Here is a 25,700-nt window from a genome sequence, read left to right as displayed (position 1 = left end):
CCAGTATCTTTGCCAAGAAAATCCCAAATGGAGTCACGAAGAGTTGGACACAACTGAAATGACCGAACTGCAAAACCCTGTTCCAGGTCACCGATCCAGGGTGGACTGAGAACAGGACCAGGGATGATGTTCTATTCCACAGTAAGGAGTGCTTGCAGGCCCTAGGCAGTGTAATAAGAGAGGAGCCTGCAGCAGCAGTGTGTCGTGGACTCTAAGAGCAGTTCTAGTTTCTAGCCCAGTCTGAAGCCCATAGAGAAATAACCAGGGCATGAATCCCAGTTCAAAGAGGAGCCTGCAGTTCTGTTACTCTGAACCAGCAGCACATCCTAGCTTACCAATAGTGGCTGAGTCCAGCAGCCACTATTGCTGCTATTGCTCTGACCCAAATGCAGGTCAAGTACTTGCAGAATTTGGACTGGGGTTGGGGGGGGGGGGGAAAGGAAAGGGGAGGGGGGGGGGGGGGGGGGCGGAGGGAGTAATCAGTCTTTGCCCTGGATTGGAGCACTTTGGGAGGACTGAAAGCTTATAGATTCCCCAGCCTGAGCTGTCCCTTAGAGCCTAGAATAACACTAGCCAATGCTCCAAAGAAAGTAGCAAAAGGTTCAGACAAGACCTGCCCTACACAAAGTGTGCAGAGTCTGACTGTAACCTCAAATCCAAAGTCAGGGAGTAGGCTGGAAGGATAAGCAAACAAAAAAAGAATCCCACCATAAAAAGCTATTATGATGCCAGGAACACTCAAGACACAAACCTAGAAGACAATGACTCCAAAATATCTAAATGGTTTTATAAATGAAATAAGAATGCTAGAGGAACAAATTGGAAAGAAAATGATATCTGTAGAAGAAAGTATTAGAAAGAGAATTAACAGCTTAGCACAAGAGGAATAGTCCCACGATGGGTAGGGAGATCCTGGTCACCCAGATTGGATCAAGGGTTATGAAAGAGTAATGAGAACAGAGAAAGAAAACAGATTATGGAGGAAAAAAATGTAAGGATCATTGGGCTACTCAAATTTCATGATTTCAAAAAGGGCCCAGACATCACATTTCAAGAAATCATAAAAGAAAATTGCCCAGATCTCTTAGGACCAGACAGCAAAGTAACTATAGAAAGAACTGAATGGTCACTTCTCAATAAAAACTCCAAAATTAAAATGCTCAGGAACATTATAGCCCAAACTCAGAGCTTCTAGGGTCTAAGAACAAATACTTCAAGCAGCCAAAAAGAAAGAATTGCAAGTACCAAGGAGCCACAGTCAGGGTAACACACAACTTATCAGTCACTTTTATAAGGGAGAAGAGAACTTGTAATATAATATTTCAGAAAGTAAGGCATATGGGCTTACAGCCAAGAATAACCTACTCAGCAAACTTGAGTTAATCCTATGGGAGTACGGGTTGGGGAGGGAATTTAATAAAAGGGGGCTTCAAGCATTCCTAATGAAAAGACCAGAACTGTGTAGAAACTTTGAAGTTCAAACACAGGAGTGAAGAGAAACATGAAAAGGTAAACATGAACAAACTATGAGGGTAAAGGACTAAACAAGAATAAACTAATTAAATTCCAATTGGGGAGACAATACATGTGTCCTCTTTGAACCCTGTTATCAACAGGGGACATACAAGGAGTCTAATTTGACAGAAGATCTAGAGTGGTTCTGTTGTGTCTTGATGACCTTGAGATAAGAATAGAAAGAGAGAAGAATAGGAATACACTCATGGGGAAAGGAAAGTAAGTTTAGGGGAAAACATCTCACGTAATCAAGGTGCGCAAGTAAACATATATACAAATGAGGGAGAAGCGGTTGACATTTGAGTCTCATTCTCACATGAATAGGTCAAAGAAGGGAAGAATACATATACAGAGTTGGGTTCAGAAATACATTTCATTCAACAGGGAAATAGAAGGGAAAAGGGGAGTAGAAAGAAGGGGACATTAAAAGGAGGGTAGATGAAGGGAAGAATTAATCTTAAGCAATCAGGGCAGTTAGGTAGAATAGTAGATAAAGCACTGGGTTTGAAATCAAGAAGACTCGTTTTCCTGAGTTCAAATCCAGCCTCAGATGCTTGCTAGGGGTTTGACCTTGGGCGAGTCACTTAACCCTGTTTGCCTCATCTGTAAAATGAACTGGAGAAGGAAATGGCAAACCCCTCCAGTATTTTTGCCAAAAAAAAAAATGGGGTCAAAAGGAGTTGGATACAGCTAGAACAACTGGACAAAATCTCTAAGCAAAACAATCAGATATGCAAAAAATACATTATATATGTACATACATAATATATCTTTTTGAGGGGGCAAAGAATGAGAATCTGAGGGGATGGCTCTAAATTGAGTAATAAGTTTTAGTATATAAATGTGATGGAATACTGTTGTGCTGTAAGAAATGATGAAGGGGATGGTTTCAGAGAAACCTAGAAGACATGAATTCATGCAGAGTGAAATGAACAGAACCAGGAGAACAGTTTATATGATGCCAACAATATGGTAAAGATAAACCACTTTGAAAGAATTAGGAATTCCCATCAACTAACTGATTAACTAATGACCATCCAGTATTCTAGAGGACTAATGATGAAACATGCTCCCCAGCTCCTAATAAGGAGGTAAAGGACTCAGTATGCAGAGTGTGATGTTTTTTGAACATGGCCAATGTGAAGATATGTTTTGTTTGACTATGCCTGTTTGTTAAAGGGGTTTACTTTTCTTTCCTTCCCAGTTGGCGGGGGGCAGGAGAAGGCAGAATTTTGCTGATTAGAAAAATAAAATATAAAAAAATTATTAATCAACATCTCCATAGACAGAACCTCAAGGACACTAGTTCTGTTCATTGATGACAAGAAAGAAGCTTTGGCTAGAAGCCCACGGGAGGTTCATCTAGAGCCTGTGTAGAAGTCTCTGTGGCTGCAGAGATCTAATAGCTGAAATAGAGAACTCATCCTAGACTTCAAATTGGGTGTATGTGGGATGGCCTTTAAAAAGAAGAAAGTGACTCTAAGATCAGTGGCTAGAGGACAGCTTTATGAATTGAAAGGAGAATAACTAGAAGGAGTATCTAGAGGGATTCATTAATGTTTCAAACCTAGGGCAAGCTAATTTAGAGAGTGCCTCAACCTCTTACTAGCTTTGTGACCCTGGGCAAGTCACTTAACCCTGTTCACTTATTTGTAAAATGGTCTGGATAAGGAAATGGCATATCCCTCTAGTATCTTTGCCAAGAAAACCCTTAATATGGTCATGAAGAATCAGACACAACTGAACAAATATGTAATCTTAATTTACTTCAGTTATACTTAATTAATTTCTCCAAAATGTCCTCACATTTTTACCCCATGGCCCAGTGTTCTTAGGTTCTAGGTTTACATGGACAAGGTCCAATAATGCGAGCAGTCCTAAAAAGTAAATTCTCTTTGGCTCATATTGTCCCAATTCAGAATTTACTTTTTGAAATATGATGTAGTTCATGTATACATCTCCACAAGTTTGGGTAAAAGTGTCTCCAGTTCTTACACAAATATTCAGGATATAAATCCATTTGTTGTATAAATGACAGGCTCTATTTCACCCCACAGAAAATGTAGAAAAAAGGACAGTTCTTGGCACATAGTAAGGGCTTAATTCTTTCTCTCTCTCTCTCCCCCCCCCTTTTAACATATGTCTAAGGAATTCGGAATTCTTCATTTTTATGATCTCATCTATAGCAAGGGGTGTTGTTGCAAGTGGGTCACAGAGAGGCAAGAATATATATTCTCTATTGTATCTTCTGTCACCCTTGTGCAAAGGATGCTTTGATTCCTGCCAGGGGAAGAAGCAGGAAGTTGGGCCCCAGGCTGGTCACTTTTTTCTCCTCAAAGGGGGCACCTGCTAGGATTTTGTCTATTTTCTCTCTTAAATATATTATTAGTCCAGGGATGTAATTTTTAGGTTCAATCCAAACTCCTGATCACTATTCCCTAATAGGAACGGAGTGTCCCAAGCTTTTCATCCAAGGCTTGAGCCCCTTCCCCCTTTACACCAAATGCTAGTTCCATATTGAACACACATAGCAAAAAATAAACCAATTTATCCAATTGACAACAAAATAGAAATCAGAGAAAGTATATATGGGACTATATATCAGACATCACAGAGTGAAAGACCTGTCCCATTGGGAATGAGATCACTCACTCCAATCGAGAGAGATTCCCAGATCTCACTCAAAGAGAAATTCCCCAAAGTCTCTAGTGAAGAAAGCTATGGATAGCAGCATGATAGGGACTACCAGCTCCTCTCCTGTCAATATCTTCCCAAAACCCTCCTCTGTTTTCAGCGACCTGAAGAGAGGTCGACATCATGGATCTTCTCTGGAAACTGGAAGCCAGAAGAGTCTTGGATCTCTTTTCTCTCTTGCTCTTGCCAAATCTGCCCCTCATGTAGGCAGGGGCATTGAGTAATGAATCTTCACCAATGAGGAGATAGTCTCTGGCCCTTCAAGCTAAGAGTTACATGTCTATTAGAAATCAGGTACAGGCCAGCTTGTAGCACAGGGCAGGTAGGAATGGTTAGTTCAAGTTGTAGCAAAAATCATATGCATGTAGCAGTGGTTGAAGTTTACATAGGCAAAGGAATCAGAAAGAAAATATAAGAGACAGAGACAGAGACAGATAGAAAGAGAGACAGAGGGAGAGAAAGAAAGAAACATAGAGGGAGGGGGAGAGAGAGAGAGAGAGAGAGAGAGATGAAGGGGGGGGTGCCAAGGTTTACATAAGACCTACTGTATCAGCTCTGTGATTTATAAAAACAGCTTTATAAATGGTTATGTTTCAGTGGTTTAGTGGATAGAGTGCTGAACTTGAAGTTAAGACCTGAGTTCAAATTATATTTCAGAAACTTACTAGCTATGTGACCCTGGGCAAGTCACTTGACCTCTGTTTGCTTTGATGTGCTCATCTGTAAAATGAGGATGACAATAACACCTACTTTACCTGATTCATGTGAGAATCAAGTGAGATTACATATATAAAGTGCTTTGCAAACCTTAAAGTGTTATAGAAATGCTAGCTGTCTCCTAGCTTACCTTTGACACCACGCTGGGATTGGGTAGTGGGACAGTTCTGGGCTCAATATGTGACACATATCACCACTAATCAGATTCCCTTTGGGTGAGCTCTGTGTTCTGGCTCTTGAGAAGTGTAGGATCTAACCACGAACCCCCAAAAAAAGATGCCTGGGGAACACAGACATATTATATAGGCTCTTGAATACTTCTTTTAGAGGAGCCACAATCAGTTATAATACACAAGATCCAGAGAGAAACACTACGGGGCAGGAGGATCACATAACTGAACCCCTGTACCACTTCCCTGAGTAATCTCTAGCTATTTTATCCCACTATCTCACCATACTACTTGTTGCTTTCTAACTAACTTCATGCCATACCTTCTCACCCACAATCCCTGGGCTCTCTAGCTCCTTCCCTGAGGCCCTATAGTCCTGATTGGTGAGAGTTCTATAGAACTACAGCACTCCAGTGATCTTTGTCACCAATTTCCCCCTCCCCGATTTCCTACCTCTAGCTCTTGGAACAATAATCAAATCAATACTACCATTCTTAGAAAGGAAATTTCGGTCAATTACCCTTGGCTCCACTAACCATCCTGAAGACTTCCCAGACCAAGTCACTGCTTCCTTTTATATGTTGACTTTCTTATTAGAATGCAGGCTCCTTGAAGGCAGGAACTTTCTACCCTCAGAAGTTTCTATTTACCTCCCCAGCTCTTTGCACAGTGCTTGGTATATAGCAAGTGCTTAATAAATACTTTTTTATTCATATATTCTGTGGTAAATATGATCAAAGGTCAACTGGCACGTAGAAGGTGCTTAATAAAATTTTGCTAATTGATTGATCAATATCAGCTCATGCCATCACCACAATGCTTCTGAGCCTACACTGGCACCAATGCTATGGGTCTAACATGAGCATCAGAATCAAATGCTACATGGCTTTCCAAGACCACAAGGACGAGATTTCTGGAAGTCATCCATTAGGTAATGTGAGGTGTCTATTTTAGTAGACTTGATCTTCAAAATAAAAGATTTTGTGTTCCAGGCTCTTTTTACTTGGCCATTTTATCATCACCAAATGGGACCATGGTTCTGGTGGGGGGAGATTTTCATCTACTTTTGTGCCATAAATTAAAATAGGAAGGCTACTAGACTTATAATTTGGGTAACTGGTGAGGGACCAATGTTCCTAGGCTCTGAATTCATGTCATGTGTGTGTATGGTGGGAAGGGAGGCTGTTGGATAGAGTACTATCTGGGCATCTAGTTGGTACAGTGGACATAGCAAAACGTAAGTTAAAATCCATCTTCAGATACTTACTAGCTATAAGACCCTAGCTTGTCACTTAACCTCTGTCTGCTTCAGTTTCTTTAACTGTAAAATGGGGATAGTAATATCACCTACCTGCCAATGTTGTTGTGAGGATCAAATAAGACAATATTTGTAAAGTACTTAGTACAATGCCTGGCACATAGCCAGGCTTAACAAATAGGTACTTTATAAATTCATATTCCCTTCCAACTTCCCTGTCTATTGGAGAGGCTTTGTGAATAACCACACATCATTTCCCATTTGTAAAGACTTCTCAAGTGCAGGATACTTATATGAAGGTTGATTTGGCCATGTCCTCAGTGAAGTGAAGTCTTAAATGCTGCCTTTATGAAAAGGAGCACCTCCTAGACCATAGAGTTAACACCTTACCGCTAAGAATTTTAGGGAGAAGGCAGAGGCAGAATATGTCACACTGTGGTCCTATCTAACATAAGATTATCCTCATTGAGCATGCTCTATAACTGAACTATGAACTTGCCATGGCCTGAAGACAAAGAGATCATAGTGGGCCCACAAATGTGGACTAAAATTCACAGATTCAGGCAGCTAGGTGGCGCAGTGGATAGAGCACTGGCCTTGAAGTCAGGAGGACCTGAGTTCAAATCTGGCCTCAGACCAAACACTTCACACTTACTAGCTATGTGACCCTGGGCAAGTCACTTAACCCCAACTGCCTTAAAAAAAAAATAAAATAAAATTCATAGACTCCTAGATGTTGGTCCTTGAAGAGATTTTACAGAGATGTTGGAGTAGATTTTCTAAAACCCTCATTTTACAAATGAGGAAATTGAGGCCCAGAGAGGCTAAATAGCTTTCTCAAAAAGCTACACAGTAGCAGAACTGGGACTCAAGCCCAGATCATCTGATGATTAGGCCAATCTCTTTCCACTGTATTGTTTGGCCAAATAGCCAGTTTGGAACTGCCAAAGGTCATGAATGAGGTGATGGAGAAACTGATCTGGCCAACAATTCTAGAGTTCACAAATGTAAGCCTAACTTGGTGGAGGTAAAGCCCTGTGGCTTTGGTTTTATATAAAGTTGTTAAGGCAATACAAAGTGCAGCTGGCTTGTTGGCATTTTCTATAAAACTTTCTAGGCAGCTCAATGACTTATGGCCTCTCAGCCTACCTGGTGATATTTTCTAGCCAAATCTGCCCCAGTTGCATCTGTAATTCATGGTGCATAGCAACAAGGCAGTGACTACATGTCTGAGGACCTGGTCCTTGGAGTGAAACAGAAGATGGCTGTGTGTTTTGGGAATTTGCCAAATGTCAGGCACAGAGGCCAGTGGTTATTTAACAGCTTTGTTCATCAATTTGGGGGGATAATCCAAACCTTAGCACGTAGTGATAGAGACAAAAAAGTGTCCCCAGGAGTCCTGGGGGAAAATCTTAGTGAGAGAACATGGCCAGTTGGTATAGGAGTCCAGTCTGTGCACAGGAAAGCAAACAGAGTTCAGGGTGGAGATGTGGAAGTGGTTGGCTTCAAATTCAATTCTAATTTTTATCAGCATCTACCTATACTTTTGCCCCCAAGTCTGCAGTGCCTCTTCATACACAAACTCAAACACTGTTTCATGAGTGTGTTTTACTCTGTCACTGCAGGATTTCAGGTCCTTTTCAGATAATTTCAGCAACTTTTGTCCTTATTTCCCTCTTTACCGTCCTCATCTATAAACTAGGTGCAAGATGATGCAAGTATGCTAGGTTCTTCCCTATTCCTGGGGCACCAGATTTATGACTTCTCCCTCACTGTGCTAGGGCCCTTAACAATGACAACAACATTATTTATATAGTGTCTACTATGTGTCAGGCACTATGCTATGCCCTTTACAAATATTATCTCATTTAATCCTCACAACAACCCTGGGAGGTAGGTGCTGTTATTATACCCATTTTACAGTTGAGGAAACTGAGGCAAACAGAATAAGTGACTTCCACAGTCACATAGGTGGTGAATGTTTGAAACTGGCTTTGAACTCGAAGTTTCTGACTCCAGGACCGCCGAAATATTCACCTCTACACCTACCTGCCTCAACCTCTTGCTGTGAGAGTCCCATGACCGATGGAAGAAGTAGACCAAAGAGATTAGGAAAAGGTGATGAGGGTGACCAAGAATTCAACTCGTATTGACCTTGTGACCTAAGTCAGGATTACCCACTCCTTCGGAGTATCTTGTGACTAAGACCTTGGGCAGCTTATAGCCCACCCCAAGGCAAAAGGCTTTCCCTCTATATAGATCACAGAGGAATTATAGGCATAGGCATATAGGAAAAGTCATCCAGGGGACCAGCCTCCCAGAGTCATAGTGCTATGAAGATGTCTAACCCATGTCTCACTTGTCCTCCAACACAGTCACCCCTGCAGCATAAATGCTGGCTGTGGAAAGCTGGATCCCAGGCTCTGAATCTCACTGCTTTGAGTGACAGCTTCAGAGTGCAGGAGAAGCTTCAATCTTCACTGGGACTACTGGCAACGTTTTCTCCCTTTCTCTTCCCATTGCACAACTGTCGTTCATCACTGGTTGTGCTAACACCTTACTGATAAAACCAAATCCATCATTTCCAGTTGCTGGAATGATCAGAACTTTCTACTGAACTAACCAGAACTATGACACAAAGAAGACCACTTCAGGTCTGCTTAGACTCAATATTGACATAGATATATTCTAATGATTGAACTGACTTGACATTAGGATTGGAATTTTTTTTAGAATAATTTAAAACGGCTTTTAAGGGGCCTCTAGGTGGCACAATGAATAAGGTGCTGGACCTGGAGTCAGAAAGACTAAAGTTCAAATCCAGCCTCAGACACTTACTAGCCGTGGGACCCTGGGCAAGTCACTTAACTCTGATTGCCTCGACAGAAAGAAGGCACTAGGAGAGTAGAACCCTGGTTTGAACATCTGCTTGTATGGTGTTAGATAAAACTCTTTCTGAGCCTCAGTTTCCTTATCTACAAAATGGGCATTCTATTCCCAGGACTACCTATCTCATAGGAAGGTTGTCAAGCTCTTTATAAATATGGGCCTTTATTATTCATTGATTCCTCATCCTCTTTCACTTATCATTCAAGGTCTTCCTTAATCTGCCACTTATCTACCTCTCCAGCTTCATGTTTCACTACTTCCCTACAGTAACCCTGTGCTTTAGCCAAATTGATCTATTTATTGTCCCTTGAACAAGCCTTATGCTTTCCAGTTTCCATGTTTCTGCACAAGTGATTTCTCTTTTCTGGAATACCTCAGCATGTCCTACCAATTTCTTTCAGGATCCAGCTGAAATATGCCTCCTCTGTACAGCTTTTCTTCATTACCCAGCTAGAAACAATCCTTCCTTCTTCTCAACCTCTATCTAAATTTTTGTTTCTGTAATTCATGTGTCAGTCCTGTAAGATCTTTGATATATTTTATCATTGTCTTGAGATGTTATTTAAATCTTTCACTATTAAGCTTTCTAATTATTTATACTTTATCACCTCAACTAGATTGTTAGTTCCTTGAAGTCAGGAACTATGTCTTTTGACTCATTCATAAACCGAATTTAAGTGAGGCAGAGTTGTGTGAAGTTGCAAGCTTCACTCTTTCTTCCAGAGTCATTGAAGTCCAGTGGCAAGACAGAAGTCAAGATGATCGGTGATGGCCTGGGATGCAGTGGATGATGATCTTGGTGTCCTCAGTGTCTAACCAAGTGTTAAGCACTCCACAGTGCCTGCTTCCATTACCTTCATTGCCTGGTGGAACAAACTGTTCATATCCTCCCATTCTTCCAGGGGAAGTCTTTACTTCACTTCTAGACACTCCCCTAACTCACTGATGGGTTTGGAGCCCATCAATTACCCTCAACCTAGTTTAGGTCATAGGCCAAAACAATTTACCAGGGTATGACTGCTGCACATGCTACAGCTTCTTGGAACCACAGGTGAGAGTTGGGTGAAGATGGACACCGAAGGTGGATGAGCAGCCCTGAAAAAATTTGGCAAGCCCTCACACCAGAGGTGCTAGTCTTCCCTGACATTTATATATCCCAACTGTGTCTTAAGCTTCTTTGTATATACCCCACTGTACCTTGAAGGGTAGTGCCTGCTCCATAAGCATTTATTGACCTAATCTGAAATGAAAGCAGATTCATGATCGATAAGCCTCCCAAATCTGTTTAAACAGAGGCACACTTCAATAAAATGCCATCTCACGGGCATAGCTTCTCTACAAATGACTGACATCAGCAAAGGGTATGATGCCCTATTTAAAACAATGGAGAAATAGAATATCAATACTCTTAAGTTATAGGGAATTCAATTCTCATGAGCCTTTATAATGTGTGAATAGTATCTAGAATATCAGTTGATCATCCTATCCACGCAGTAGGGGGAAACTAATTTCATCATTTGACACTTGGGAAGAGGGCCTATGATTTCATCAGTATAGGGAGCTCCCAGATGAGAAAACTCCCTCTGCTGACACAGTGATCAGCCCCTTCTCTACAACTGTAGCATCTTAGACAGTTACCTAGAGCACTAAAATTTGAAGTGACGCACCCAAGGTCGTACAACCAGGATATGGCAGAGTTCAGATGTCATCTCAGATCTTTCTGCCTCTGGGGCCAACTCTTTATCCATTATATCAGGCTGACTTTCTTCTGACACTTAAAATGAACAAAAATCTCAAAGTTAGCATAGGACTTAGAGAAGAAGGGGGCAGCTAGGTGGTGCAGTTGATAGAGTGCTGGGTAAGGATTCAGGAAGAGCTGAGTTGAAATTCAGCCATAGACACTTACTAGCTGTATGATCCTGGGCAAGTCACTTAACCCTGTTTGCCTCAGTTTCCTCATTTGTAAAATGAGCTGGAAAAGGAAATTACAAAACCACTTCAGTATCTTTGTCAAGAAAACCCCAAATGGGGTCATGAAGAGTCAGATATGACTAAAAACAACTGAGCAACAACTAGAGAAGCAGAGAGGAGAGTGATGTGAAAATCTGCTTTTCATTTCTCAAGAATCAGTTGATGGTGATATAACTTTGAGCAGAAGTAGTTATTTAATGGCAGCAGCAGCCTGGTCTAAGGCACAAAAAAAGATTTCCCAGGACAAGTCGTTCTCAGCCAGCACACGCTCAGCTTCCAGGATGAACTTTAGGTCTTGCCAACAGAGTGCAGAAGCTTACTCATCCGCTCTGGGCCTCCTTTCGAATGACAATACCTATGAGGATGATTCTGCATTTCTCACTCCAAATTTCAGGGAGGAACATTTTTTCCTCAACAAGAAAAGCTCAGCAGGGACTCATCACATTTCAGAAGTGGTCTTGAAGTTTGCAATTCCTAATTAAGCATAGGCAGAGCTATGAAACAGTGGTGGTGAGTCCATGGCAGGATCATAGAGCCAGAAGGGACCTCTGAAACCTACCAGTCCAAACCCCTTATTGGGCCATTGAGGACACTAAGGCCCAAGGAGGTTAAGTGACTTTTGTAAGATGACAAAGATGCTAAGTATCAGAGGCAGGATTTGAATCCAGCTCTTCTGACACCAGAGCTAGGGCTCTTTCCATTGCACATGCTGACTACCACTGAGTCTATACTCAGGAGACTAGAGTGGGATTCTGAGCTCTGACACTCACTAACTGGTTGATGGTGGGCAAGTCATTTCATCTTCTCAGAGTCTCAGTCTCCTAATTGATAAATTGGGGATAATGATTCTTACCTTACCTACTCCACAGGGTTTTTGTGAGGCTCAAATAAAATAATGCAGTAAAGTGTTTAATATATTGTTGTATATGGATATAAATATATAATATACATGTATACAGAGATGTAATATACTGTATATATAGCTATACTATATGTTATACATGTATCTATTGATATAAAGTATATATACCCATATACAATATATGTAATATAGAGATGTAGTATAATGTGTATAACTAGATATACATATAAAATATACATGTATCTATAGATGTTATATAATGTATATATTGTTGTTGTTGTTGTTCAGTCACATCCTTTATGATCACATAATAAATATTGTTTAGTTGTTTTTCAGTTGTGTCTGACTCTTTGTGACCCCATTTGGAGTTTTCTTGGCAAAGATGTTGGAGCAGTTTACCATTTCCTTTTATAGATGAGGAAACTGAGGCAAACAGGGTTAAGTGACTTGCCCAGGGTCACACAGTTAGTAAGTGTCTGAGACTGGATTTGAACTCAGGAAGATGGGTCTTCCTGACTTCAGACCTGGCACTCATCCATTGTACCACCTAGTTGGTATATATGTGTATGTATGTGTGTGTGTGTATATATATGTATATATATGTATGTATGTGTATATGTGTATATGTACATAGATGTGTATATATGTATATATACATCTGTGTATATATACGTATATGTCTGTGTATGTATATATAAATGAACAAAAGTCCCAAGAGTTAGCATAGGACTTAGAGAAGAAGGAGGTAGCTAGGTGGTGCAGTGGATAGAGCACCAGGTATAGATTCGGGAAGACCTGAGTTGAAATCCAGCTTCAGAAACTTACTAGATGTATGACTCTGGGCAAGTCACACACACACACACAATGTAACATACCTGTATCTACAGATATAATGTATATTTGTCCATATAAAATACATGTATACAGAAATGTAATATAGTTGATATATCTAGATATACATATATAATATACAAGTATCTATAGAGGTTTTATATATATATAATATAACATACATGTATTTATAGATATAATTTAAAATTATACCCATATAAAACACATGTATATATAGATGTAATATAATGTGTATATCTGTATCTACATACATATAATATACATCTATCTATAGATGTGATAGTAATGTATATATGCCCCTATAATATACAGGTATATGTATATTGATGTTATATAGCATTGATAGCTAAACATATAAATATATAATAATAGTTAACATTTCTATAGCACCTATGTGCTAGGCACTTTGCTAAGAGCTTTATAAGACACACACACACACACACAGCTAAGAGCTTTTGCAATAAGAGACAGGTGGTATGTAATTTATATAATAATATTATTATTATTATGTTTTACAGTTGAGGAAACTGAAGTGCATAGAGATTAAGTGACTTGCCCAAGGTCATGCAGGAAGAGTGTGTCTGAGGCTGAATTTTAACTCGGGTCTCCCTGACTTTAGGTCTAGCACTCTAGTCACCGTGCCACCTAGTCAATGAGCATTTATTAAACGTCCATTGTGTGCTAGACACTGTGCTAAGCACTGGGGATGTAAAAAAGTATATATGTTATATATAATATATGTATATCTATCTGTATATTACACATACAAAGACTAGACAAATATACACATCTCATCTCTTAATACCAGGAAGCAATATACTAAGAGGAAACGCCCTTCAGAGCCTCACAACATTAGCCGATAAAACGAGTATCTCACGGATCCTGAGTTGCTTTGGCCAGTATACTGTTTCAGAAGAATCTCTAGTACTAAGGAAAATGAGATTTCAGCATCTTTTTTTTTAATTTTCTTTAGGCAATTGGGGTTAAGTGACTTGCCCAGAGTCACACAGCTAGTAAGTGTCAAGTGTTTGGTCTGAGGCCAGATTTGAACTCAGGTCCTCCTGACTTCAGGGCCGGTACTCCATCCACTGCACCACCTAGCTGCCCTGCTAGATGTCAGCATCTTGAAAGCTATTTGCATTTTACCTGATTTCCAATTTTAATGTGTTTAGGGCACACCCTAGCTACTTGCCACCCTTAATAGCTGAGAAGCATTCAGAAGGCCACATGACAGTGTCCATAGAGGGAGAGGTCTTCCATGAAATGACCTTAGGAGCCTGGGGAAGAATTCTCCAGATAAGGCACTGCAGTGCTCCTCTAAGGCCTTGTCTATACCACCCCTGAGCAACCACCTAGAAGGTGAAAATTTTAGTGAAGTGATATGTGAACTCCATGGAACAATCACTTTGCCTGACTTTTTTTGTTTATTTTTCCACAGAACAAAATGATTTGATCTGAAGTCATAGATTTATAGTTGTAAGGGACCTTAGAGCCCATCTAGTCCAACCCCTCCCCATTTCACAGATGAGAAAAGCAAGGCCTGGGAGGTGAGTGGTTTGACCCAGGTCACCCAAATAGGAAGTGGCAGAGCCAGAACTCAAACCCAGTGGCTCTAACCTTCACAGTGGATCTCTCATCGTACTTCACTGTCTCTCCCCAGATATAGCCAAGTCAGCTAAAAGAGCGAACGCTTGTCTGTAAATTACTTAAATCTCAGGGGAAATTTACTCAGCCTGGAGGGAGCCAAACCATTTTTTATTATACGGTTTTGGAATCTTTTGAATTAAAGAAGCCTTTGTACAGAATTACCAGCCTCTGCCAGTCTGTTGCTTGCAGAAATTATGCATTGGCTTGGTGGCTTCCTAGCCCTGAGTTTTTATCACCTGTTCTTGTTCAAAGACCAGCCGTGAAGAGAGGTCAGGCCTTTTCTCTTGATTCTCAGGCTGCTCATTTCTATAGCAGCTTCCCCAGGTTCTCTTTCACTTTCTTCCTTGTTAGCTGAATCACACTGACCTTGAAATAGAAGTTCAGCCAGAAGCACTACTTTCAGATCATATAACATGCACTGGGCGATAGACACGAGCTTTTCTCTACTCTGAACAAGCTACTGGTGACATTAAACTATGCACACACCCTGGTAGGAATCTCCGTGGTCAGATCTTCTAAAATACTTACGTTACCTCATACTCTCTACAACTGGATTCCTCACCTACAACAATTCATAACATAGTGGAAAAAGCCCTGGATTAGGAAGTCCTTGTTTTGTCCTTTATTTACTGTGTCACTTTGGTAAGCTAAGATTCCTCTTTGGATCTCTGTGCTTTCTCATCTGTGAGATCAATGGCCTTGCCTGGATACAAGGTCCATTCCAGCTCTAACATTCTACGATTGGTAACCAATCTTTAAAGCAGTGAAACAAGTGAGGCTAGGGGAGCTTTTTCTTATTGTTCTGCCGTACTCCTCAGGATGTTAATAGAAAATGGTGCATTCATTTCCAGGGAAATTTCAGGGTGATATTAGAAGGACCAAATGTATCTCTTTTAGGATGTGACTCAGGAGATTAGAGCAGATCCAGAGACTCTCTGCTTGTAATTACATTAATGAAGGGGATAGACTTGGCTCATAACCAAGTTCCTTTAATAGTATAGTAATATTAAAGCTATGTCACAAAGGTCTTTATCAAACTGAGTCCTCCCTGACATGAACATTCATATATCTTAAGAAACAACATCAAATCAGTATGTCATGGTTTACTTGGAGGAGTGACTCAAGAAATAATTTTATTCGACCTCAAGACCGCATTTCTCTCCTGACCCATTGCCTGCCTCAATTTAGTGATCTAGCAGTTGTGGGCTTTCCCACTCTCCATCCCCAGAAAGAAGAGTGGTCATAACTATATGTCCGTTGAAGCTGTGGCTCCAAGGAGGTAGCCAAAGCAAGCTCAGTCACTGCTGGGGAGGAACAGAAGCAAACTTTATGAAAGACCAATTTATAGGGGCAGCTAGGTGGCACAGTGGATAGAGTGCGGGGATGGAGTCAGGAAGACTCATCTTTCTGAGTTCAAATCCGGCCTCAGACAGTTATTAGCTGTGTGACCTTGGGCAAGTCATTTAACCCTGTTTACCTCAGTCCCTCATCTGTAAAGTGATCTGGAGAAGGAAATGGCAACCACTCCAGTATCTTTGCCAAGAAAACCCCAAATGGGGTCAGGAAGAGTTGGATGTGACTGAAAAATGACTGAACAATTTATAGGAATCTAGTAATTCAGTAAAAGCTTTGGACTTTGGTGACTCAATTCTCCATAGTTTCTTAATTCTTTCCACTACTTTTTATTTTTAAGCTAAGGAGAGGAGCTTATGGGAACTCTGATTTTGCTCAAATTTCTAATAATTTTCTGCCCCCTTAATATAAAATTTTAAATAAAAAAGAATGTCAAAAACATATTTATGTCTCTATCATCTATCTATCTATTTGTAGGGAAAGAGACCTGTGTAGACAGAGTGGATCCTAATATGTCTAGAGAGGTCCATCTGTAATGAGGATTGTCCTTGTGTGTCTCAAAGGAAGGCAAAATAGATATCTCTAGCCTCTTCTCCCACCCTTCTCCATTCCTGGCAGGAGGGAAAGCAGGAAGTTGGGTCAAAGTCCAATCTGCTTTCCTGGGGTGGGGGTGGGGTGGGGGGTGGTACCAGGCAAGAAGTATATCTATCTGCTCCCTTGAATATTGGTCTAGGGAGCATGATTGGATTTACTCTTTTACTTTTTCTTATTATCACTGGAAAGAAGGGGAAACTCCAAGCTCTATTATAATAATACTTTTAACTAAGACTCTGAAAGTCAATTGGCTTAGTGGTTATAGAGCTGGTCTCCAGCTGTGACATATGATGGCTCCAGAGCGATTCTAGAGTCATCTCCATGTCCCTGACAGCTCTTCACTACTGTCAGTCACACAGCAGGGACAGATTTGCATTGGTAGAGGGAATTTCTGATAAAATCATAGGTACTGTCCAAAAAAATACCCAAGAATAACAACAACCAAGTCTCTACGATGCACGGCCATCCTGCATCATTCTCTGGTAACTGGTCATCAAATTTCAGTCCTCTAAAGGTTTGAAAATTCCCTCTTAGGACTGTTTTAAATGGAAAAGTGGTCAGCATACTGTTTCACTTAAGAAAATGAAGTCATGAGATTTACATATTTCATCTACAGGATTTTTTAGGATGTCCCTAGTCCAGCTCAATTAAATTTTCAGATACAAACTAAATGTTTTCCATGGGCAGTCATGCCAGGATAGAGCGAAGGTCTGTGACCTATAGCTAAGAATGTGTGCAGGGGAATACATGTGAGAAGAAAAACTCTCATCGTATGGTCACCTGCAAGAACTTCAGAAGGAAGGGGGAAAGCTATTATTGATGGTGTTACTGCTACATCTTTTTGATGGTTTATAGTCAAGGGTGTGCTGGAGCCAGCTCATACTGACTTGTAAGAGCCAGTTACTAAATTTTCAGTGTAAGTGTTTACACCTAGAAATGGGCCAACACTCCAAATTAGGGCATGATTCATTGTTTTGTTCATTGTCTAGACTTAAGACAGTGATGGAGAAAGTATAAATAATACAACTTAAACTTAAAAATGCATCCTGCTTTTTTGGAGCATCAGTTTATAGTCATCTCTTTTTGTTTAAGCCAGGAGTAATAGCACTAAATTCACATTCTTTAAAGAAATATAATCTTTATAAAGATTTATGATTTTAATTTGATGTATCATATAATAATCTAGTTTATATTTTATAAAAAATTCTTCATGAAGAAATATAATCTCCCAAAAGAATTCTTTTTTTAAAAATGTATTGATATATTTTTATTTTTATACCACCTCCATATACATACACACAGGCAGATAAAGAATTTTTTTTAATGAGAGAAAAAGCAGTTCAGCAAAATCAACTAACACATGAACTGAATCTAATAAGATATACAATATTCCATGCCTATGGTTTCCTGTCTCTGCAAAAGAAGAGATATAAATACATTTTTTCAACTCTTCTAAAGGGTCAAGATTCTTGGTCATCCTAATTAATAGCAGCAAACACAGTAGCAGCATTTATATAGCACTTTAAGGTTTGCAAACTCTGTTCATATATTAACTCAATTGATCCTTACAACAACCCTGTGAGGCAGGTGCTATTATTATCCCCATTTTATAAATGAGGAAACTGAAGCTTAGAGAGGTGATGTGACTTGTCCAGGATCACATAGCAAATAAGTACCTGAAGAAGGATTTGAACTCAGGTCTTTCTGATCCCAAGCTTAGTACCCTTACCCAAATTGCCACATAGCTACCTGTGTGGAGTGTTCAGGATTTATTTTTTTTGTTTTTTTTCTATTCATATTGTTGTAGTCCTGGTATATTTTCTTTCCCTGCTTCTGCTGACATCACTCTACATCAGTTCAAATAACTCTTCCCATGCTTCTTTGAATTCTTCATATTTGTCAATTCTTTGGTGTAATAATATTCCATTACATTTGTATCAAAATTTTTTAACCAACGTTGATGGTCAGATAGATGACACAGTGGATAGAACACTGGGCCTAGAGTCAGGAAAACTTGAGTTCAAATCTGGCCTCAAACACTTATTAGTCATGTGACCCTGGGCAAGTCACTTAACCCTGCTTGCCTCAGTTTCCTCAAATATAAAATGAGCTACAGAAGGAAATGGCAAAGCACTCCAATATTTTTGTGAAGAAAACCCCAAATGGAGTCATGAAGAGTTGGACACAATTGAAATGACTAAACAACAACAACCTTGTTTCCAGATTTTTTGCTACCCTAAGAGTACTAATATTAACATTTTAATGTGTATCTTGAGGTGTTATATGCCTAGAAGCAGATCTCTAGGTCAAAGGATATACACATTTAATTACTTTTTAAAAAGCATTATTCTAAGTTGCTTTTTTGAATTGTTGGGACATTTCACAATTCCACAATAGTGTATTAATGTGCCTGTATCTCTGTAGCCCCTTCATCATGGACGATTTCCATTTTTCCCCATTTTTTTTCACTTTGCTGAGTGTTAGGTAATGCCTCACAGTTGTTCTTATTGGTATTTTCTTATTATTAGTAATTTGCAGTAATCTTTAACATGACTTTTTGGGTTTATAATTCTTTTGAAAACTGTTAGCTTATTTTCTTTGATCATTCATGCATTGGTGAATGGCTCTTGGCCTAGTTTATTTGTGTTAATTACATTTACACATTGTGTGTAAAGGCTCCCAAAATATGAAATCATATGAATAATTAGCATGCATATGCATGACATCTAAGTACTTAAAGTAAAAGCTAAACAAATTATAGGGAAAAACAGATATTAAAGCCACAATAGTTGGGGACCTCAATGTGTCTTATTCTGCCTTTAATAAATTTCACAAAAAGTTAAAGTAAGAAAGTAATTAAGGACCTGAAAATTATTTTAGAAAAATTAGATATAATAGTTCAGTGTAATAAATTAATTAAATTAGTAAAAAGCATACATAGTGCTTAGCTGTGCATGATACTTTTTACAAAAATTGACCATGCTCTAGGGCATACAAATCATAAACAAATGCAAGAAAATGTAATATTAAACATTATTTACTGGCCGTAATGAAATAAAATTGTAATCAATAAAGATTCAGTTCCATTGATCAGAGTTCTAAAGTCCTTAAAAATTGTTTGTCTTCATAATGTCACTGTAGAAATTATTCACCTAGCTCTGGTCACTTTACTCTGCTTTACCTCACAGAGAGCTTCCTAGTTTCTTCTGAAATTGTCCATTTCATCATTTCTTAAAACAATAGTAATCTATTATATTCATATGCCATAATTTGTTTAGCCATTCTCCAGTAGGTTTTCTCCATTAATTTTCAGTTTTTGACTATGAAAAAGAGCGTCTATAAATATTTTTGTACATATAGGTCTTTCCCTTCTTATTTAATGTTATAGGGGCATAGGCCTAATAATGACATTGTGTGTTCAAAAGGTATTCTGAGTTTAGTAAACTTGGGATCAAAGTTCCAAATTTCTTTTTAGAATCACGATAGCAATGCACAGTTATACCAACAATTCACTAGTGTACCTGTTTTCCCACAGTCCTTCTAACATTTGTCACATTCCTCTTTTATCTATGGCAATCTGAGGGGTAATTTGCATTTCTCTATCAGTGATTAGGAGTATTGTTTCATATGGTTGTTGATAGCTTGAATTTCTTCTTTTGAAGACTGCCTGTTCATATCCTTTGACCACTTAACTACTGAGGAATGATTTAGTTTTATCAATTTAATCAATCATTTACACATCTTGCATATATGATATTTATCAGAAAAAAAGATCTCACAAAGATCTCAGTTATCAATTACCCTTCTAATTGTAAATGCATGAAGTTTGCTTGTGCAAAGACCTTTTAATTTTATGTAATCAAAATTGTCCATTGTATCTTCTTTGATCCTATTTGTTGCTTTTTCCTCCTTTTTCTTATCTAGTCATGATCTCTTCCTTAATCCATAAATTTGAAAGGTAATTTCTTCCTTGCTCCTCAAATTTGCTTATGATTTCACCTTTTATGAATAAGTCATACATCCATTTGGAGTTTATCTCGGTATATGGTGTGTGATATTGGCCTCTACCTAGTTTCTGCCAAACTACTTTCCAATTTCCCTAGCAGTTTTTGTCAAATAGTGAGTCTCTGTTCTGGGTTCTTTGGGTTCAACAACCACTGTGCTATTGTTTTAATTTGCTTCTGTATGTTTTGTACCTAACCTATTTCAATGACGAGTCTCTCTGTTTTTTAACTAGTACCAAACTGTTTTACTGATCACTACTATGTAGTATCTGGTACTGATATTCCTCCTTCATCCCCCTGCCTTTTTTGATTATTACCCTTGAGATTCTTGACTTTTTGTTCCTCCATATGAATTTTATTATTTTTTATCTAATGCTATACAATCATTCTTCTGTGATTTGATTGGCATTTCACAAATGCAGAGGAGTCTAACAATGCCAGACAAAAATAGCTTTTTAACAAACTTCGTTGCTCCTCACTTGTTCACATAAACACTCTGCTGCCTCCATGCCTGATGTAGGCAGCACACAGGAGTCAGGGCATATAACGATGGGGAGTAAGGGGCAAGGAGAGAGGAAGAGCAGTATCCATGCTCTTCATTCCTCTCCAGGCTGCGTTTGCTGACTCATCAACGCAGAACTTTCTCTATCATGTCCCTTACTAGATGCCTTCTTCTCCTCTCCTCCCTCTCAGATTCCTTTTATATGTTGTCATCTCCAATTAGAAAATAAGCTTCTTAAGGGCAGGGAATGCTCTTTTTTATTGAACTAAACTTGTTTTTATTTCTCTTAGTAAATAGTATTTTATTTTTTCCAATTACATGTAAAGGTAGTTTTCAACATTCATTTTTTATAAGATTTCAAGTTCCAAATTTTTCTCCCTGCCTCCCTCTCTCCCTTTCCGCTTTCCCAAGACAGCAAGAAATCTGATATAAGTTATATATGTACAATCATGTTAAACATATTTCCACATTAGTCATGTTGTGAAAGAAGAAACAAAAGAGAAAAACCACGAAAAACAAAAAGCAGTGAAAATAGTATTCTTCGATCTATATTCAGACTCCATAGTTCTTTCTCTGGATGAGGATAGCATTTTCCATCATGAATCTTTTGGAATGGTCTTGGATCATTATATTGTTGAAAAGAGTTAAGTCAATCTTAGTTAATCATCACACAATATTGCTGTTACATTGCTATGCAATGTTCTGCTGGTTCTGTTCACTTCACTCAGCATCAGTTCATATAAGTCTTTCCAGCTATTTTTGAAATCCATCTGCTTATCACTTCTTATAGTACAATAGTATTTCATTACATTCATACATTACAACTTGTTCAGCCATTCCTCAATTGGTGGGCATTCCCTCAATTTCCAATTCTTTGCTCCTAGAAAAGAGCTGCTATAAATATTTTTGCACATATAGATCCTTTTCCATTTTATATGATCTCTTTGGGATCAGACCTAGTAGAGGTATTGCTGGATCAAAGGGTATGCACAGTTTGATTCACCTTTGGGCATAGTTCCAAATTGCTCTCCAGAGTGGTTGGATCAGGGAACTATCTTTCTGCTTGTATTTATATTCACAGTATTTGGCACATAGTAAACATTTAATAAATGTTTGTTGACTGACTGATTGGAGGGTTGGAGCTGTTACTAGTCAAAACAGCTTTTCACTCATTAACAATAAGTAAATTAATATAGGTAAACAGTCAACAAGCATTTATTGATTTAAAAATTTTTTATTTCCTTTTAAAAATTTTCCCCAGTTAAATGTTAAAAACAATTTTCAACGTTCATTTCTAAGACTTTAAGTTCCAAATACTCTCCCCTCTTCTCTCCCCATCTCCCATCATGGAGAATCTCATAATTCTATATAGGTTATACATGTGTAATCATGCAAAACATTTCCAAAACAGTCAGGTTGTGAAAGAAAACATAGACAAAAAAACTCAAGAAAAATAAAGTTTAAAAAAAGTATACTTCAATCCTCATTCAGACACCATCAGTACTTTCTTTGGGCATGGATAGCATTTTTCATCGTAAGTCCTTCAGAGCTATCTTAGATCCTTATATTTCTGAAAATAGCTAAGTCATTCACAGCTGATCATCCTACAATATTGCTGTTTTTTGCACACAGTACATTTCACTTTGCATCAGTTCATGCAAGTCTTTCTAGGTTTTTCTGAGAGCATCCTGCTTATGATTTCTTATAGTACAATAGTATTCCATCATAATCATATAGCACGAAACACTCAACCATGGTTCAACAATTAATGGGCATCCCCTCAATTTCTAATTCTTTGCCCTCAGAAAAGAGCAGCTATAAATATTTTTTGTACACAAAGGTCCTTTTCCTTTTTGTTTTGTTTTTTTTTAATCACTTTTGGGATACAGACCAAGTAGTGATATTGCTAAGTCAAGGGGTATTCATGGTTATAATTATATCCCTTTGGGTAAAGTTCCAAATTGCTCTACAGAATGGTTGAATCAGTTCACAACTCCACCAACAGTGCATTAATGTCTCATTTTTTCCTACATCCCCTCCAACAATAGAACATTTCCTGTCCTATTAGTCAATCTAATAGGTATGAGGTAGTACCTCAGATTGTTTTAATTTGCATTTCTCTAATCAATAGTGAGAACATTTTTTCACATGGCTATAGATAGCTTTGATTACTTCATCTGAAAACTGATTGTATCTTTTGATAATTTATCAGTTGGTGAATGGCTCTTATTTTTATAAATTTGAACCAGTTCTCTATATGTTTGAGAAATGAGGCCTTTATCAGAGAAACTTAAAATTTTTTTTCATAGTTACTATTACTAACTGTATACTCCTCCATCCTATCCCTCCCCACCCTGTTTATTCTATTTTCTCTCCTTGTACCCTGTCCCTTCTCAAGTGTTTTGCTTCTGACTTCCCTCTCCAATCTGTTCTCTCTTCTATTGCCCCTGCTTCCCTTATCCCCATCCCCTCCTACTTTCCTGTAGAATAAGATAGATTTTTATATCCTATTGCCTGTGCATGTTATTCCCTTTTTGAGCCAATTCTGTTGACAGTAAGATTCATAAACTACCTCCCTTTTACCTTCCCCCTCCTCTCCTCCACTATAAAAGCCCTTCCTTGCCTCTTTTATGTGAGATAATTTAATCCATTCTGCCTCTCCCTTTCTCTTTCTCCTGGTACATACCTCTCTTACCCCTTAATTTTATTTTTCAACTATCAACCTTGCATATTCAACTCATATCTGTGCCCTCTGTCTATATATATTCATTCTAACTACTTTAATAATGAGAAAGGTCTTATGAGTTACAAATATCATCTTCCCATGTAGGAATGTGCACAGTTTAAACTTATTAAGGCCCTTATGATTTGTTTTCCTGTTTACATTTTTATGCTTCTCTTGAGTCTTGTATTGGAAAGTCAGATTTTCTATTCAACTCTGGTCTTTTCATCAAGAATTCTTGAAAGTCCTCTATCTCATTTAATGTCAATAATTATAAGGATTATACTCAGTTTTGCTGGGTAGGTGATTCTTGGGTGTAATCCTAGCTCCTTTGCCCTCCAAGTCCTTCAGTTCTTTAATGTAGAAGTTGCTAAATCTTATGTTATCTTGACTGTGGCTCCATGAAACTTGAATTGTTTCTTTCTGGCTACTTACAACATTTTCTCCTTAACCTGGGAACTCTGGACTTTGGCTATGATATTCCTGGCAGTTTTCATTTTGGGATCTCTTTCAGGAGGTGATTGGTGGATTCTTTCAATTTCTATTTTCCCCCTGGTTCTAGAATATCAGGGCAGTTTTCCGTGCTGGTTTCTTGAAAAATGATGTCTAGGCTTTTTTTTTGATCATGGCTTTCAGGTAGTCCAATAATTTTAAGATTATCTCTCCTGGATCTATTTTCAAATGAGATACTTCACATTGTCTTCCATTTTTTCATCTTTTTCATTTTTTTTATTATTTCTTGATTTCTTATAAAGTCGTTGGCTTCCATTTGCTCCGTTCTAATTTTTAAGGAATTATTTTTTCATTGAGCTTTTGGACCTCCTTTTCCATTTGGTCAGTTCTACTTTTTAAGGTATTCTTCTTCTCATTGGCTTTTTGGACCTCTTTTACCATTTGGCCTAGTCTGTTTTTTAAGGTGTTATTTTCTTCAGTGTTTTTTGTGTCTCCTTTATTGACTCATTTTTCATGATTTTCTTGCAACAATCTCATTTCTATCCCCAATTTTTCCTCTACCTCTCTTTCTTGATTTTCAAAATCCTTTTTGAGCTCTTCCATGGCCTAAGACCAATTCGTGTTTTTCTTGGAGGCTTTGGATGTAGGAGCTTTGACTTTGTTACCTTCTACTGAGTGTGTGTTTTGATCTTCCTTGTCATCATAATAACTTTCTATAGTCAAAGTTTTTTTTTCCATTGTTTGCTCATTTTCACAGCCTATTACTTGACTTTTAACTCTTTGTTAAAGTAGAGATCTGCTTCCAGGGTGGAGGGCTCACTGTACCAAGCTTCAGGGTTTTTGTGTAGCTGTTTTCAGAGATACTTCTAGGGACCTGTAAGTTTTCAGTTCTTCCAACGTGGTATGATCTAAGGAGAGGTGTTTATTCCTCTTCTGTCCTGTGCTCTAGTCTGTGAGTGACCACAAGCACTCCTTTGTGCCCTGGAACCATGAAGATGGTCCCCCCTCCTTTGTGACTGCAAGCTCTGCTGTAGTAGTACTCCTTCTCACTCTGGGACTGCCACCCAGGATTGCAACTCAGATCCAAGGATGGGCAAAGCAACAGAGTCCTACCTCAGTGCTAGCAAAGAGACTCCTGTAATCTCCTTCTGACCAGTTGTTTGACCCCTTACCATCTGTGGGCTGAGAGCTCTGGAAGCAGCCACTGCCACTGCTACTGCTGATTCAGTCACTCCAAAGGTTCCTGGTTTGCTGTGACCAGGTATGTGCTGGCATGAGCTGTGCTGGATTGTGTTCCACTCTCAGCCAGGTGAGACAGACTTTCCTTGCTGAGCTTCTAAGTTGTCTTTGGTGTCTGTGGGGTGAGAGGTCTGGAAACTGTCACTGCTGCCAGTGATTCAGTTACCCCAAGGCCTGCTCCTAGTTTGCTGGGGATTGGTCTGTGTTGGACTGCACTCCTCTCTCATTCTGCTGCAATAGACCTTTGCTGCTGACCTT

This window comes from Vombatus ursinus, unplaced genomic scaffold (genome assembly GCF_900497805.2).
Source record: "Vombatus ursinus unplaced genomic scaffold, bare-nosed wombat genome assembly UNPS02014779.1, whole genome shotgun sequence".
NCBI lineage: Eukaryota > Metazoa > Chordata > Mammalia > Diprotodontia > Vombatidae > Vombatus > Vombatus ursinus.
This window is presented reverse-complemented; position numbering follows the sequence as displayed.